Raw genomic sequence first — 18,291 nt, forward strand, 5'->3', positions numbered from 1 at the left:
CATTTTAAATTCTGATCCTCATGTGCTGCCTATTATAGATATTGTGCAGTTTTTAAGTTTCTTGGCTCAAGCACAGTGTCTAAAGCAACATGAAGCTGTGACAGGAAAACAATCAAATGCCCATTTTTTTGAAGGAGCCTGGGAAGTTGGGCCAATTGTTGCTCTCCCCAACTCTGCTCTACTCATGATCAGCAAACCCGGTGCAGACTGGGAATCAAGCTTAGGCCCAATTTGTTGACAAATTCTGAAACATTTTCCTATCAAACAATGTTCAGAAAACTGTGGAAATTTGTCAGCCAATGGTGGACCGATTCAAAACGGGAATACACAAGAGGCCAGGGCTGGAGGAGAGCAGAGATCTCATCGAGGTGTAGGGCTGAATAACACCCATCTTATAATAATATTAATTAATATCATTATAATAATATTTCATTTTCATGCAATAGAACATGTAATAAATTGCAGGTATTACATGTATGTGTTGGGTAGCATCATTTATATTGTACGGCACAATACACAATAAGATCTATATAGTGAAATATATTGTATAACATATAAGCCTAGATTTATGTAGATTTATTGGTAATAATGGTGAAACTGTCACTCCAATGAAACTGACAACAACTTCTGGAGTCTGCACATGTGCAGGATAACGTAGAACTCCAGATGCAGTTACCAGTGATATTATACTTCTCCAGAGGGTGTGAAGTTGAGACATCCCTTTTATACCTTGTTGAATGAGGTGTCACTCTGTTTTAATTGTGTTCTAACTCCATAATTGCTGCTAAACACCTTTACTGTCCCTGAGAAGCTAACTTGATATTTGTGGAATTTGCCAAATTTCTCCATAACGCTCACAAATTTCACATTTGTTTTTAAATTTTAGGTTTATTTTTATTTTACCTTCCATATTAATCCAATCACAATAATTTATTTTGCACCTGAAGTATTTAAATTAGAAGTGAAGCAATGTGGTGCTTTTGTTTTCCTGGTTGCATCGCGTTTGAAAACTTTAATGTGATTGGCCGTTTGCCGACATCATTGCTGCTCCATGCCAAGACATCCCCTTGACTTGGCTCGAGATTTAAACAGTCTTCAGATAGGGGAAAACCACACCATAGAACTTGCTAGATCTTGGTGGATCTTGCTAGATCTAGATCAGTGGTGAGCGCCATTGCTCCCCCACTGACTGCAAAATCCAGCCCATAATATACCAGTATAATACAACATACATACTACGTTACATGTGATAATACAGAACATTAACATTGTACAGAATGCACATTATACTTTATATTATTAAATAATCATTCGTTCGTTCCCAAACTTGTATTCGTGATGGGATCCCAAGGTATCTGACATCCCGACAGATTTCTTTCCACAAATGACATGCTCGGCCCAAAGATGTTACTAGTGAAGTTTAAAAAAATGCTGAGCCCAGAAAGCAGAACTGCCAACTGTGAACGATGTGTTTCGCAGTGCATAGCATTTATTTCTTGGCTCAGGATTCAGGGAATCCTTCGACTGTCCTTCTGCTTAAAATTTCATCAGCCAGCTGCCTTGGCAGCCTGAGCCCCTGCCCAAGAGCACAGGAAGTGTGGGGATCAGAGTTAATATGGATGACTGAATCCTGGGCCACAAAGAACCTGACGTGTGTGGCCCAAAGAAGCTGCCACAAAAGCCTAAAATGTGACTGACCCAAAGACAAGAGAGACAAGATGTAAAGAAACTTCTTGAATTGCCAACATTTCCTCGTGAAGATACCGAACAGCTGTGAGTTCCTGGATTGCAATCCAATCAAAGGTTCCGGGTCACTTTTTCACTGAAAAATTCATGGTTGAATTTCTCTAACAGCGATTTAGCATATTTATTTTTAACTGGCAGATTGCTTGTGGTGTTCGTCACAGTGAGTCGAAAGGCCTGCTTTTTTATAACATTTGGGATGTTATGACGTGTGACAAGAAAGTTGTAACACTTACAGGAAGTGTTTGCTAGACATAAGTTTGCTGTAGGAGTGAATCTAACAGAATCTGCCATTACCTAGACTTGACCCTGCACATGTAAACTTTAAAATGTTTCATATGGCAAATTGCTGAAGGTGCAAATGGATAACCTCACAATGAGGGAAAGTGGGTATTTGAACAGGGCATGAAACCGTACATCACTTCAATCAAGCAGACTGAAGGATTCTGAAATCAGCTGCGTAGCAATGAGAAGAAAATGTAAATTAGAGGCTTAATTTTCGCTCCCGAGTCAAGCGTGCGAAGTCAGGAAAATTCCCGACTCCTCAAACCCGACTTGGGAGAAACTTCTTTGGATGTTCGGATTTTCGTTTTGGGGGGTGTGGGTGCTAACTAGATTCGGACCTATCGTCCCTGGAAACAGGGTGGAGGCAACCACAGGGACTGCGAGGAGGGCTGATTAAAAGACTCGCCTTGGTGTTCTGCGACTTTGTCCCAGTTATAAACAGTAAGGCCCTCTAGCTCTCACCCCCCACACTCCCCATGCACCATCCATGCCAACTCATGCCCCCGCCCACCGCCATGGCCCCTCATACCCTCTATGCCAACATATGTCCCTCTACCCACCCCAGGGCCCTTCATACCCACCATGCCAATCTATACCCCTCTACCCATCTGCCACTGCCCCATACTCTCCATGCCACCCTATGCCCCTCTACCCACCCCCTTGGCCCCCTTATACCCTCCATACCAACCTATGCCCTCTACATACCTTATGTCACCTCATACCCTCTATGCCAACTTAGAGTCAACTCATGTCAACCCATGCCCTCACTCACCACCCTTTGCCCTTACACGCTTCATACCAACTCTCCCAGTATCTTTCATTGGTAGACCTCAGGAGCCATGCTGAGATGGAATAAAATAAAGTCCTTAAGTATCTATTACAGACCTCACTAAATTAAAAACCACTCATCGGTAAAAGCCCATTCAATATATTTAAATCCCTTCAAGTACTCAACCCCTTATAAAAACAAACAATTATATTCATAGCCCCACATCAAAGACAGCTAATCTCTTTAGAACCACTTGGAGCTTTCAATCAAACTGTGAACTCACAAACCCCTCGCACACTCTGATAACAATAGGTGGAAGTAAGTAAGCAGCACTAACACTATAATGATAGTCCTCAGGCTTATGTCAACAAACACCTATTGTAATTGCAAGCACTAGCTTCTTTCAACTGCAGACTGTGTACTAATTCAAAATTTAAAGAGCAAGGGGTTTAAATGAGTTGACAGCTTGACAGTTCCACAGACCTTATCCACTTTTTGCTCACATTCATGTCTACTCTTAAAAGCCCCAAAGAGGTACCTGACCCCACCAAGAGGGTACCTAACTTCTTCAAAGAACTCCGGCAGGTTTAGATCTTTCCCTCGCATTTGTAAATCCTATGAGTTGTGTTTCAGAAACTTTGATGACAAATTGCTTCTGAATCAAGAGAACTGCACTTTTAAATGTGCTGCTGCCTACTTGAACTGCAGATGTGTGAAATACATCTCATCCTGGTTCCCCCCCTACCCCCCAACACCCTCCATAGCAACAATACTGTGTGCCGGGTTCAGGGACAGGGCCTCCAGAATCGGGACTCTAGTGCTGTTTTGACTAAGACGTGGAGCCCTTCCAGCTTTGGGAAAATTTGGGTTTAGAGTGGGTGAATTCAATGTCAAATCAGGTACGGAAAAAGAAATAAAGATGGAAAGAAAGACCAAAATAACTGGCAGAAAAAGGCAGAAAGGAAGAGTTGAAAGATTTATTTTTTAATTTTACATTTTTTTACTATTCATGCTAGAGATGTGGGCATCACTTCTTTTGACATTTTCATGGGATGTAGATGTCACTGGCTAGGCCAGTATTTATTTCCCATCTCTAACTGCCCTTGAGAAGGTGAGGGGAACCACTTTATTGACAACTGAGCAACTTGCTGGGCTTTTCAAAGGGCTGTTAAGAGTCAACAACATCGTTCTGGTCTGGAGTGACATATAGGCCAGACCAGATAAAGACAACAGATTTCCTTCCCTTAAGGACATTAGTGAGCCAGATGGGTATTTATGACAATGGGTATGGAAATCAGCCAGATGGGTATTTATGACAAGATTATTGTGATCAACTGCATTTAAATTCCCCAGATGCTATGGAGTGATTTGAACTCAACTCCAGATCATTAGTCCAGGCCTCTGCAATACTCGTCCCATAACAGAACTGCTATGCTACCATTCCTAATTTTTAAAAAATCTCTAATAACAATTAAAACCTGAAGAAATGAGTCTCCACACAATTTTCAGTATCAGAGAGGTAGTAATTAGAGTCATAGTCATAGAGGTCTACTGCACAGAAAAAGGCCCTTCGGTCCATTCTGTGTGGTCAAACAAGTACCTAACTATTCTTATCCCATTTTCGAGCACTAGGCCCATAGCCTTGTATGCCATGGCATCACAAGCGCACATCCAAATACTTCTGAAATGTTATGAGGGTTTCTGCCTCTACCACCCTTTCAGGCAGTGAGTTCCAGGTTCCCACCAACCTCTGGGTGAAAAAATTCTTCCTCACATCCCCTCTAAATCTCCTGCCGCTTACCTTAAATCTATACCCCCTGGTTATTGATCCCTCCACCAAGGGAAAAAGTTCCTTCCTGTCTACCCTATCTATGCCCCTCATATTTTTATACACCTCAATCATGTCCCCCCTCAATTTCCTCTGCTCCAGGGAAAATAACCCCAGTCTACCCAATCTCTCCTCATAATTAAAACTCTCCAGCCCAGGCAACATTCTGCTAAATCCCCTCTGCACTCTCTCTAGTGCAATCACATCCTTCCTATAATGCGGATTCCAGAACTGCACGCAATACTGTAGCTGTGGCCTAACCGCGTTTTATACAGTTCCAGCATAACCTCCCTGCTCTTATATTCTATGAATCGGCTAATAAAGGCAAGTAACCCACATGTCTTCTTAACCACCTTATCTACCTGCCCCACCACCTTAAGGGACCAGTGGGCATGTATACCAAGGTCTCTCTGATCCTCGGTACTTCCCAGGGTCCTACCGTTCATCGTGTATTCCCGTGCCTTATTTGTCCTGCCCAAGTGCATCACCTCACATTTATCCAGATTAAATTCCATTTGCCACTGATCAGCCCATCTGACCAGCCCGTCTATATCCTTCCGTAATCTAAGGCTATCCTCCTCGCTATTTACCACCCCACCAATTTTCATGTCATCCATGAACTTACTGACCAACCCTCCTACATTCAAGTCTCAATCGTTTATATATACCACAAACAGCAAGGGACCCAACACCGATCCCTGTGGAACCCCACTGCACACAGGCATCCAGTCACAAAAACACCCTCCAACCATCACCCTCTGCTTCCTGCCACTCAGCCAATTCTAGATCCAATTTTCCAAATTGCCTTGGATCCCATGGGCTCTTAACTTCATTATCAGTCTCCCATGCGGGACCTTATCAAAAACCTTGCTGAAGTCCAAGTAGACTATGTCAAATGCATTGCCCTCATCTACACGTCTGGTCACCTCTTCGAAAAATTCAATCAAATTGGTCAGGCATGACGTCCCCTTAACAAAGCCATGCTGACTGTCCTTGATTAATTCCTGCCTCTCCAAGTGTAGATTAATTCTGTCCCTCAGAATTGCTTCCAATAGTTTCCCCACCACTGAGGTTAGACTGACTGGCCTGTAGTTCCCTGGTTTATCCTTTCCTCCCTTGAACAACGATACCACATTGGCTGTCCTCCAGTCCTCTGGCACCTCTCCTGTGGTCAGAGAGGTACTGAAAATTATTGCCAGCACCCCTGCTATCTCCTCCTTTGCCTCACTCAACAGTCTGGGATACATTTCATCCAGGCCTGGAGATTTATCTACTTTTAAGCCTGCCAGGCCACTTAGAACCTCCTCCCTTTCTATGCTAATTTCTTTAATTATATCACAGTCCTTTTGCCTGATTTCCATACCCACGTCGTCTCTCTCACTTGTGAGCACCGACACAAAGTATTCATTTAGAATCCTACCTACGTCTTCCGGCTCCACACACAAATTACCACTATGGTCCTTAATGGGCCCTACTCTTTCCCTAGTTATCCTCTTGCTCTTAATGTACTTGTAAAATAACTTTGGATCTTCCTTTATTTTACCTGCCAATGTTTTTCTTTTGCTCTCCTAATTTCCTTTTTAAGTTCCCCCCTACACATTCTATACACCTCTAGGGCTTCCGCTGTTTTGAGCCCTTGGTATCTACCATAAGCCTCCCTTTTTCTCTTTATCCAATCCTGTATATCCCTCGACATCCAGGGTTCTCTGTACTTGTTGGTCCCACCCTTTGTCTTTACTGGAATATGTTGGCCCTGTACTCTCTCTATTTCCTTCTTGAATGAGTCCTACTGCTCTGACGCAGATATACCTAAAAGTAGCTGCTCCCAGTCCATTTTGGCCAAATCATATCTGACCTTATTAAAATTGGCCGTCCCCCAATTTAGAACTCTGATTTCTGGCCCATCCTTGTCCTTTTCTATAACAACCTTGAACTTAACAGAGTTATGATCACCATCTGCAAAACGCTCGCACACTGATACCTCTACCACTTGCCCGGCTTCATTACCTAAAATTAAGTTCAAGACCGCCCCCTCTCTTCTACGTACTGGCTTAAAAAGCTCTCTTGGATGCATTTTAAGAATTCCGCTCCCTCTAAGCCTATCACACTATGACTAACCCAGTTAATGTTGGGGAAGTTGAAATCCCCCACTATTACTACCCTATTATTTTTACACTTCTCTGAAATTTGCCTACATATCTGCTCTTCTATTTCTCTCTGACTGTTTGGGGGCCTATAGTACACTTCCAACAGTGTGACTGCTCCTTTTTTGTTTTTCAGTTCTACCCATATGGCTTCATTCGAGGAGCCTTCTAAGGTGTCATCCCTCCTTACTGCTGTAATTGATTCCTTGATCAATATTGCGATACCCCCTCCTCTTTAACCTCCTTCCCTGTCTTGCCTGAAGACCCTATATCCTGGAATATTGGGCTGCCAATTCTGCCCCTCTCTCAATCATGTCTCTGTGACAGCAATGACATAATACTTCCATATGTTAATTTGTGCCCTCAACTCATCTGCCTTATTCGTCAGACTCCTTGCATTAAAATAAATACCATGCAACCTTGCCAAACTCCCTTGTGCCTTAACTGACCTATAATTTCTATGCCTTCCAGACTCACTTGCTCTCTCTTCTCATTTTGGCTGTACATCTCCCCCTGCTGAACCTCCTCTCAGGATCCCACCCCCCTGCCAAGTTAGTTTAAACCCTCCCCAACAGCACTAGCAAACCTCCCCGCAAGGATGTTGATCCCATTCCGGTTCAGGTGCAACCCGTCTGCCTTGTACAGGTCCCACTGCCCCCAGAAATGGTCCCAATGTCCCAGAAATCTAAAGCCCTCCCTCCTGCCACCTTTTGCTCATTTTATCTTTGCCTTTTGTTATATTTTTTCTCTGTCTCCGTTTTCTGTTTTTGTGGTTAAAAAGTTTAACTGTCGGTAAAAGTGGGAGGAGAGGAAATTTGGTTTGGGTTGCCAAGAGGTTTTAAATTATGGCTTAGGTGAATGAATTAACCAGTATGCATGATGGCGATAGATCGCCATGTCAATGGGAGGCCTGCTGACCATCATACGCCATGTCTGCGCCCGCAGTTGCAGGTTTTGTCCCATATTCTCCGCCTTAGCCCTGCCATTCCACACACTTGCCCCTATCTCTTGTGATGCAATCTGTGGTTTCAAAGCTTGTATTTTCGGATGTTCCGAGGAAGAGTCATACTCAAGACTCAAAATGTTAACTCTGTTTCTCTCTCCACAGATGCTGCCAGAGTCCTTCTTCCATATTAAAGAGGAAGAAGAGGAAGGGGAATGGGAGGAGAAGACAAGAGATACAGTGGGAGCAGAGGCAAGAACACCATTGACCAGGAATGAGCAGCACAAGTAGCAACCGGCCGCAGGTTGGCTGATGCTGAGTGACCTGACGTCATGCGGCAAAAAGACTTACGGCGTTTTCCCAGCAGTTTCTGTTTTTATTTCAGATCTCCAGCACCCGCAGTATGTTGCTTTTATTTTTTGAGACATACCCTAATTGAAATGGGAAACTGAGAAAGGAAACAGAACCTCCCAGTTTTTAAGGAAATTACGGGCAGGATTTTCCCCCCGTCGGGGGTGAAATTCAATTGTGGGGACGTACAGGCGTGTCTCCTATTGGCGCCCCCAATTGGGCGGGGGGGGGGGGGGGGGGGGGGCATTTTACGTGGGCAGACCAATTAAGGCCCGCCCAGCGTGACATCCACACGGAAGCGCTATGCGCTCCCTGTGCGGGTGGGGGGGGGGAATCCCTAAACCCAAGAGTGCGCTCTTTCGCGCATGTGCACGAAAGAACACACTCATCCCCCTGAGGCTAAGTGCTGCCTCAGGGAGATCGGCTGTTCTGTCACAAATGTTAAAAATAGAAAAAAAAAATTCCTGACATGTCCCCTCATGTGACTGTCACATGAGTTGGGACATGTCCATAATTTTTAAAAAAAACTTTAATAAAATTTTTAAAAACCTACATGAAACCTCATCCCGCCCGTGGATGAGGTTTCATGCTTTTTCTAATTCCCGCCGGGGCTCCTGGCCTGCCCGCCAACCTTAAGGTTGGATGGGCAGGTCCATTAATTTGCTAAATTACTCTGTTAATGGCCTCAATTGGCCATTGACAGGTCGGCGGGCGCACAGCTGATTTTGCTGCGCCCCCGCCTACCGGAAAGTTTAAATGGGGCACGGTGACGTTGGGAGTTCCGCCCAATGTCACCACGCGTCATTTTACGCGTCGGCGAGTGGGCCCAGCGCCCCCCGCTCAGCAGTGGGAAAATCTTGCCCTAAGGCTCAAACTGAGATTTGAAACCAAAATGTCTGAAGAGACTGAAACTGATTGAAACCATATAAAAGGACACAGAGCCATCCAAGCACAGCTGATGATCCCAGTGGTGCAATACAGGCAGGCTGAAAAAGTCAGAGGTTAGATCCAGGAGCTGAGAACAGGGAAATATACAGTTGTTGCAGATGATTCTGTTACCTAAAGATAACATTGGAAGATCTACGCTATCCAGACTGTCATAAGAGGAGGTTCTGCAGACGTGTGCCATTTTTATATACCCTTAGACGTCTACAGCACAGAAGGAGGCCATTTGGCCCATCTTTTCCGGGCGGTTTTGTGCTGCTGTTGGCTGGGGATCAGGCTAAATCCTACAAGAGGAGCTGAAATTCTTCACGAGGAAGGACTTCATGGAATTCTTGTGGCTTCATTCTTTCAGTAAATAATTAGGTCTTCGGATTTCTTTTTTTTAAAGGAAAAGTTACCGGTTTCGACCCAGATCGTAACACGCTATTGTCACATGATGTCACTGCTGTCATATGCTATTGCCTCATCATGTCAGGTCACTCAGCATCAGCCAACCTGCAGCCGGTTGCTACTTGTGCTGCTCATTCCTGGTCAATGGTGTTCTTGCCTCTGCTCCCACTGTATCTCTTGTCTTCTCCTCCCATTCCCCTTCCTCTTCTTCCTCTTTAATATGGAAGAAGGACTCTGCCAAATACAACACCCAAGCTTAAAGGCAGGAAGTATATTAACCATATTGGTATATTCACAGGATAAAACATTTGAAATTGTAGCAAATAACACCCAGAGTCACACCATTTGAGTTCTCAGCTGTTTCTATTGAGGTAGCATTGTATGAAATGGAGCCTCATTTTACACAAGGTGATTGAATACATTATTATTGAAATGTATATTTAGTATTGATTGTGATGTAGCAATTAAGGGATTGTGATTTGCATTACTTATAGCTGCCAGTCCCAGGTTGAGATTATCATTGTGAACCCCCCTCAGCTGGCAACTTCGCCAGGGCAGGCTGTTCAATTTTCATTGCAAAACACCCTTAGGATATAAAATACTGGAGAAACTTTGCTAATGTCTCAGTGCTCTACCAAGAGAGACAGATGAGGCTGGCTACATCTTTGATCTCCACTCTGTGCTGACTCCAGCAACAGCTGGGATGTTACAACAGGTCTCAGCAGCCTTGCGCTGGAGAGAGAAAGAAAAAGAAACCAGTCACATTTCGCATTTTAGATTACACGGTGGTTTAGATTAATACAGGATTTTCTTTAATCGCTTAAAGGGAGTAAAGTGATTTCCTGCCAGCGAGGCTTTTGTGAAATTCTAAAGAATTGTTCATTTCACTGTAGGCCATTCAAAGTGAAGTGCAAGTAGAAGACTAGCAAGGGGGAAAGGTGTCACATTCAATTATACCTCACTGCTGAGGATCACTCAGAGAACTCATATTCGATTTATGAAGCAACCCTCACGAATGCAATATTAGCAAGTGTTGCACAGTTTCCCACTGCATATCCTACTTATTTGTTTAAGAAAAAGAAATATGGTACGGACCTGGAAAGTACTGAGTTAACTGAGCTCACAATCATTGTGGAGGATCCACATATAGAAGTGTCACCGTTCTGTGACCTCAGAAAGAGAGAAAATTCAAGGAAAGAGAGAGGAAAATAAATGATAATTAATGCCTGGAAAATAAGCCAAAATCATAAAGTGATTGCTGCAATCAAGATTTAGATCCTTACTAAATTTTAATTCTGAAGATACCAATACAATATAATACCTGCTTAACCAAACACAACCTGCAAACTTCCCTGAGATCATCAGGGTTCACATTACAACACCAATAACGTAGAGTTAATTGGAAGAAATAGTGATCTGGGCTCATTGGTAGCACTCTGAGTCCAAAGGTCGGGGGATCAAGTTCCATTCCAGGAACTAAGCACAAGCGGTGTCACTTGAAGAAGTGTTGCTATCTTAGATATCGCATCTTTTAGATAAGACATTAAATCGAGGCCCTATCTGCCCACTGAGTTGGACAGCACTATCTGAAGAAGAACAGGGGAGTTCTTCCACTATCCTGGACAAATTTCAACCTTAAACAACATCAAAAACAGATAGTGATAATTCATCGAATTTACTAAGTGTAGGATCTTGTTGTGAACAAATTAGCTGCCACGTTTAACTGGATATGAAGACCTTCAAGATAATGTCAGTAGCACAAGAGAATCTCATGGCACCCGGTTTACATTCGTTTAAAGATGGCTTTGTGCAGTTACGTGTGTAAGCGTTTTCCTTGTTTAATTCTATGACACAACGGGGAGCAGGACAATGGACTGTTCCATGGAGGCTTGGGACCGGCAAGAGTGAGTCAGTGGTGAGGGGGTTTTTGGAGTGGGGTCAGGGGCATGGAGGAATTAAGTAGGATAGGCCTGGTGTCCTGGGTGTGGTGGAGGTGGCGGTGGTGGGGACAGTCAGTCAAGGTAAGAAAATGAGGGGCCTAAAGGGCGGTGTCAGTGCTGACCACATGTACGTCCATCTCAGGATGTAGGCTGGCAGAGTCATTAGAGGACTTTGAGCCCACCTACAACATTTCATTCCCCTCCACTGAAATTGCTTTCAGACAATGTCCTTTACAATGCATAGAAGGGAGGGCCAGCTGAGCCTACAAGATCAGCCATGTTCCACAGAGTGGCGAGTGCGACACTGGACACTAACATGAACATTGAATAAAGAACGAATGCAAAAACACAACGGGCAGAATTTTACGGCCTCTCCCTGGGGTGGAATTTTCTGGTCCCGCCGAAGTCAATGGACTTTTGAACAGCTTGCCGAATTTTACAGCCCAGTGGATGAGGTTTCATGAAAAATGCGAAGGCCGCCTGAGCTTTTCGTCTGCCCGCCCCAACATTAAGGTTAATTTAATTTAGTTAATTAGGTTTTAAATGGCCTTAATAGGCCTTTGGCAGTTCAGCTGGCACACAGCCGAGTCGGCTACGTGCCTGCCAAACTCAAAATCTAAACGACGAGCGGTGACGTCAGGACGCCATCCGTCATTTTACATGTCGGAGAATTCAGCCCCAAGTGTTTTGGGACATCCAGATGCAGAATGTGATAAAATGCTATATTAGGTGCATGTTCTTGTTAAATTTTATTACACCCAAATGGTCTAAATGGGTGTTTTTGTATTGGCTGAAGTAAAGTATAAAAGCAGTGTGGAGAATGGAAAACCCTTAGATATTCTATCCAAAGCAAAAGGCCTTGCATTTATATAGCATCTTTCATGACTACAGGATGTCCCAAAATGCTTTACTTTGAAGTGCAGTCACTGATCTAATATACGAATTGCAGTAGCTAATTTGTACACAGCAAGCCCCCACAAACAGCAATGTGATAATGACCAAACAATCTGTTTTCGTGATGTTGATGATGAAGGATAAAAATTAGCCAGGACACCAGGGGTAATTCTCCTGCTCTTCTTCAAAATAGTATCACAGAATCATTTATGCCCACCTGAGAGGAGAGACAGGACGTTGCTTTCACAGCTCATCTAACAGACAGCAGCACCTCTGGCGGTGCAGCAGTGCCTAATTGCTCCACTGGAATGTTAATTAACTTTTCTGCTCAAGTCTTGGAGTAGAACTTGAAACCATAAATTTGTAACTCAGAAGCGAAAGTGCTACCAACTGAGCCACCACTAACACCAAATGATCCAATACACATAAAGCTCCTGACTTCAGCAACATTACTTGCTTCTGGAATATGCTGTTATTTTCACATTGTGTGTGTTTGTATATCATTGCATGAGAAAGTACAATTCTTCCTTATATCCTGAGTCACATTCATCTCATGTATAATGTGTGCTAACTCTGATGTAATGTGCAATTTTATATTATGTACAATGTCCTTTTATAAGTACTCACAAGAACAAAGTGGGTCATAATCAGATAATTCCACCTACACCCCCTCCCAAAATGGTATGCAAACCATTAGAACCCAGGCAGGAAGTTCTAATTAGGGGCTAATTTGTGTGCCACCTACGCACATAAAGGTTGTTGTATTTGCAGAATAGGCACTTAAGAAAAGGGAAAACAGTTAAATAGGCTCAATACAACCAGTTGCGTCAGACTGCTATCAGTGAGGATGCCTCTGCAGAAGATAACTAAATACTCTGCTTGCTCAATGGAAGGGAAGTTAGAATTTTTTTCTTTGAACAAACTTAATGCAATATAACCTCCCAGAAGAAATATATTAAAGTTCGAGAGGAAAGCAGTATATTACATGAAAAGGAGTTAACAGCTGTTTAATGAAGAACTCAGCTGGACCCTTTGTTGGATATGGCTTTTGTTGGAAGAAAACCATATGAATCACACTTTTTGATTCCATCATGTGGGAAAGCAACTTAGTACCTCTTCGTGATGGCACAATTAAACAGCACAGAAACAATAAATGAGTAACAGGAACTCAACCCTGTCTTAATATCCTATAACACTCCATCTTGGTTCTGCAACCCACTCCACCACTTTAATGATTGAAACTTCTAATTGTTTCTGAAACAGTTCCAGGGTTTTTGCCTCCACTGCTGTATCTGGAAGTTTATTCCACATATTGATTACTGTATGAAGAAGTATTTCCTTATACCTGTCCTATAATGGTCTTTAACTAAATTGAACCCCTATCCTTCAGTTCCACTATTGATTTGGTTGATTGCTATGCTGCATTGGTTCAATATGTTTAGTGTCATATCCACCAAGACTCTTAGGCTCAGCTTCATCGTTAGCTATTTCAACTGTGTTTATGAAGAAGTCTTCTTTTCTTTCTTTCTCTGTAGCACTTTACATGTGTGGTTGTATTAAATTACATCAGCCATTATTCATCCCACTTACATATTGTCAATTCGCTCTGTGATTTCACTTCCTATTCCACCTTACCTTCTTGTTTGATACCATCTGCAAACTTGACCATTTTGCTTTGAATCTCAAGTCATTTATGTACATTAGAAGCAGCAGCATCCCCAACACTGAGCTTCACATTACCCAGCTCAGTACTTCCCACTACGCTGACCCTCCCACTCTTTAGCCCGTTTCTTATTCATTCACAGAGTTTACTCTAAATTTCCACAGCTTTGAGTTTAATTAATAGTTCTTCATATGAAACTTTATCAAAAGCCTTTGAGAACTCATTTCCCCAATTTTACCATCTTGTGTATCATGCTAGGCCTCCATTTGGCATCATTTTTCCATCCTGTTAGGAACTCACATGGACCGCACCGTGTTCTCTCATGGCTCTTAGCGCTTTGCAGATGTTTTCTATCTCTTATGTTCTAACTTGTACTAAACAACTGCTGCCAGTGCAAGGGATCCTCTAATTTGTCTAATATGTTGGGGCTCTTGGGGTTATGGCATCTTTCCTATTTACATCCATAAGGCAATAAGATATAGGAGCAGGAGTACACCTGAGATTATGTCTGAACTTTTATGATCATGGGGCCTTTTATACAGAATTGGCAATAACAGAAAAACAATTTGGAAATGCAATCAGACCAGCCCTTTCCTAAATGTTTTGCTAAATGTTTTTTGCTGCACATGCCGAGTGAAATTGACGGCTCAATTGTCAGTGATTTTTCGTGGCCCATCCAACCTTACGTTTGGAGGACGGGCCATTTGGCCAGGCGAGCTTTACATGTTGGATGAAGCCTCATTCAAGGGCAGGATGAAATCTTCATTAGAATTAAAAATAAAAATAAATATCTGAGGACTGTTTTTTTTAATGAGGTCTGCTTTCAGGTGCTGGATTGTGCTGCATGGACATTCTGTGCAGCTTTTTTGGGCTTTCTTTTATTATTTGGAGGTCTGCAACACCCTGAGGCGTCTGTCGGCCTCCAGGGAGCTCAGTGAAAGTGCTACCCAGCACCCACGATGACGTCGGCGCACATCCTCTTCCCATCCCCAACAGCAGTGCTAAGCCTTTCTCCGGGCGCATTTCACATTGGCTGGCCATTAATTGATCAGCCAGCATAAGATCGCGGCTGGGGACCGATCGCAGGTGGAAGCGCATTTCGCTTCCGCTCCCGGACCCGTCGATCGTGCGCGCCCACCCGATGAGGAAAAAAATTCAGGCCATAAACAAAAATGGGGAATACCACAAAGAGCTTTAATTAAACGCTAAACTGGTCCAAGCCAGTTGCTCATCAGACAGAGAATGACTGCATCAGCTGTTACAAATACAAAGTTGCTAAGATTGTTATGTTTTGGGACTGTAACTTTAATTTAGGGTAAAATGGAGGAATGAAGGGGAGATCATGGGACATGCTCTGAATTCTGCTAATAATAAACCTGTATGGTTTAATTGCTAAAGATTAATGAGAAACTTAGGTTGTTTTACTGGGAAGAAGGTGCAAAGTAGACAATGGAAGAAGCTTCTGTGCTGACAGTGGATAGACCATTAGTCTCCCAAGTTCCAAGATGGCGTTAAGAATGTCAGATTTGTACTGTTTAACTGTCAATTTAGTTCTAAGGCAGAATAGAATTGGGAGTCTAAAGGATACCTAATTAGCATTTCTACATGGATACAAATCTACCTGATTCAAGTTACCATTGGGGTGGGCTTTCAGAGGAGAAGGGTCTAGCAGGAGTCTTTTGTAGGATCAGGTTACAGGATTTCCAAAACATATCCCTGAAACTCGAAGAGATGCTAGAGGCAGCAAATCTCCATGGTTCATCGCACAGGGATATGGGTGGGAGCTCACAATTGGATTGAAAAGACCAAATTCATCAGATAAAAACAGAAAATGCTGGAAAAACTCGGCAGGGCTGGCAGCATCTGTGGACAGAGAAACAGGGTTAATGTTTCGAGTCCACATGACTCTTCTTCAGATTTAATCCTCAAATTCATGAGGATTAGAACACGGCTGGAAGATTAGCCTAGTTTGAGTTAGAGGCAGGATCTCTAGGAAAAGCCCTCACCATGAAAGACAGTTCTGGGTTTAAAAGTTACCAGGCTGCAAAAAGAAAAGAATGGAAATAAACCCACGGGAGCTAAGGATCACTTTGGACTGCTTCTGGGAGAATTGAAGGTCTACTTCAGGGACAGAGTGAAATATGACAATAGCGTGGGATTTTCGGTTGTGGTAAAAGTAAAAGAAGAAAATTCCATTCTGTGGTTTAAAGTATAAGTTGCCAACAAAAATGGTGCTTAGTCAATGTTGCTTTTAGTTTGTCTGTTACACTAAAAGTTTTAAAATGTGAAATCTTGTTGAGACATCCTTTCAGATATTCACTGGAAGCTCGAACTTCTTTTTTAAAAAGTTATTGACCTCAAACAGTGACAGCAGCAACTAGATACAAATGTAAACGTTTACTGTTGCCTCTCTATGTAAACCTCAATTAAACTGATCATTTACTCAAATGCAATGCAGGCTTCATATTTAATATTTCATTCTACTTGGGCTCAAATAGTACATCAGTCTTTTAATGTGATTCACCTTAGGGCTACATTAAATAAAGCAATACCCTATGTATATAAGAAAATATCTAAGACTATTGATATGTATATGTATTTATTTGTACCTATGTACAACACTATTCTGTGGCTTTACCCACCGAAACTTCCAGGGGGCTTCATCTTTTTTTCCATTTTATAAGTTGTCCATGTTGACTTAAGGTGAAGGTTAAGCTACTGTCATAGGAATATAGGAAAAGGAGTAGGCCATTTATTGCTTCAAACCTCTTCCACCATTCAATTAGATCACAGCTAATCTCCATTTAACCCCATTTATCTGCCTTAGATCCATAACCCTTAATATCCTTACCTGACAAAAAATTATCAATCTCAATTTCGAAATTTTCAATTGACCTAGCCTCAGCAACCTTCTATAACGAGAGTTCCAGATTTCCACTACCCTTTTTGTGTGAAGAAGTGATTCCTGACATCACCTCCTGAACAGGCTAGCTCTAATTTTAACATTATCCCCCCCTTGTTCTACAGCCCCCCATCAAAGGAAATGTTTTCTCCCTATCTACCCTATCAAATCGTTTAATCGTCTCAAACCCTGGTTTTTAGCTCTGGTATCATTCTGGTGAATCTGCACACCCCCTTAAAAGCCAATATACCTCACTGAGGTGCGGTGCCCAGAATTGCCTTGCCTTTAACAGGAGCTTCTTCATAAAGTGATGAATGTTCTGTTTTATTAAACATTCACTGGGATCACTATTCACATACCGGAGTTCTCTCTACGAGGCAGAGACATCAATGTGAATGATGAACAGCTTCCTCAGTTCTGCATGTAAGTGCTCAACCTGAAGTGATTATTAATGATGCCCCAGAAACCAAAGGTAGATATTACACATCAATCCTCTTTTTGTATGTTTGGTTGATTTTATCAGAACTGGCCTGATGATTATAAGCCATTTAGGTGCTGTCAGTCAAAGAGGGGATGATCTAATTGGCCCACATCATGCCTGAGTGCAGAAATACAGTGATTTCTAGGAGCTTTTAAAGATATCAGCAAGCAGTGACAACTCCCCTGGAGACAGAAGGCTCATGGAGAGGGCTGCAGTTCTGCCACACTGATATGCAGGAGATAGAATGATTAATGAACATGTCATTCAGGTATCTGGTGCACTTCAGACTACTTGAGCTATATTGCTTAGTTTTACATTGAGGAGCTGAAGGATTTAAAAATTTAAAGATGAGTAGGTGGATAGATGCTAGACAGTTAAGCTCCCAGACCACAACAAATAGCCAGACTAGTGCTCCCTTACAAGGCTCATCAGTGTCAGTCTTTGGGCAGCCCAGCAAGGGAGGCACACACGGGATCCCACCATGACCAGAGATACACCCTTTTCTCACCAGACAAAAATGACAAGGCTGAAACAATGAGAAGCACAGCTGCATAGTCTCTTGGCATGCATTCTGACCCCCACTCTCCTGACTAAACATGGTTTGTGCAGAGTGGGCAGGCATCAGCCCAACAGTGCAGCGTGCTGGCATATCAATCATTTGCATTGAACGCCAACTTTTCATCAAAGTAAATTGTTCTTGCCAAAGCAATTTTGTATTTACAACTACTGACAATCTATATCAATGACCTGCATGAAGGGACCAATTGTATGCTTGCTAAATTTGCTGATGACACAAAGGGGGAGCATAAGTTCTCAAGAGGACATTGAGAGTCTACAAAGAGATTTAGGTAGGTTAAGTAAGTAAACAAAAATTTGACAGATGGAGTATAATGTGGCAAAATGTCCCACTTTGGCAGGAAGAATAGAAAAACAGTATGTTATTTGAATGGAAAGAGACTGCAGACCTCTACGGTACAGAGGGATCTGGGTGTCTTCATACACGAATCACAAAA

At 42.7% G+C, this 18,291-nt stretch overlaps 1 protein-coding gene across 1 annotated transcript in view; it reads right to left on the reverse strand.

Moving 5' to 3' along the window:
* arhgef17 (Rho guanine nucleotide exchange factor (GEF) 17) overlaps positions 1–18,291 on the reverse strand; it is a 457,595-nt gene that overhangs the window by 177,582 nt on the left and 261,722 nt on the right. The window lies entirely within an intron of this gene.

Source organism: Cetorhinus maximus, chromosome 7 (assembly GCF_964194155.1).
Source record: "Cetorhinus maximus chromosome 7, sCetMax3.hap1.1, whole genome shotgun sequence".
Lineage (NCBI taxonomy): Eukaryota > Metazoa > Chordata > Chondrichthyes > Lamniformes > Cetorhinidae > Cetorhinus > Cetorhinus maximus.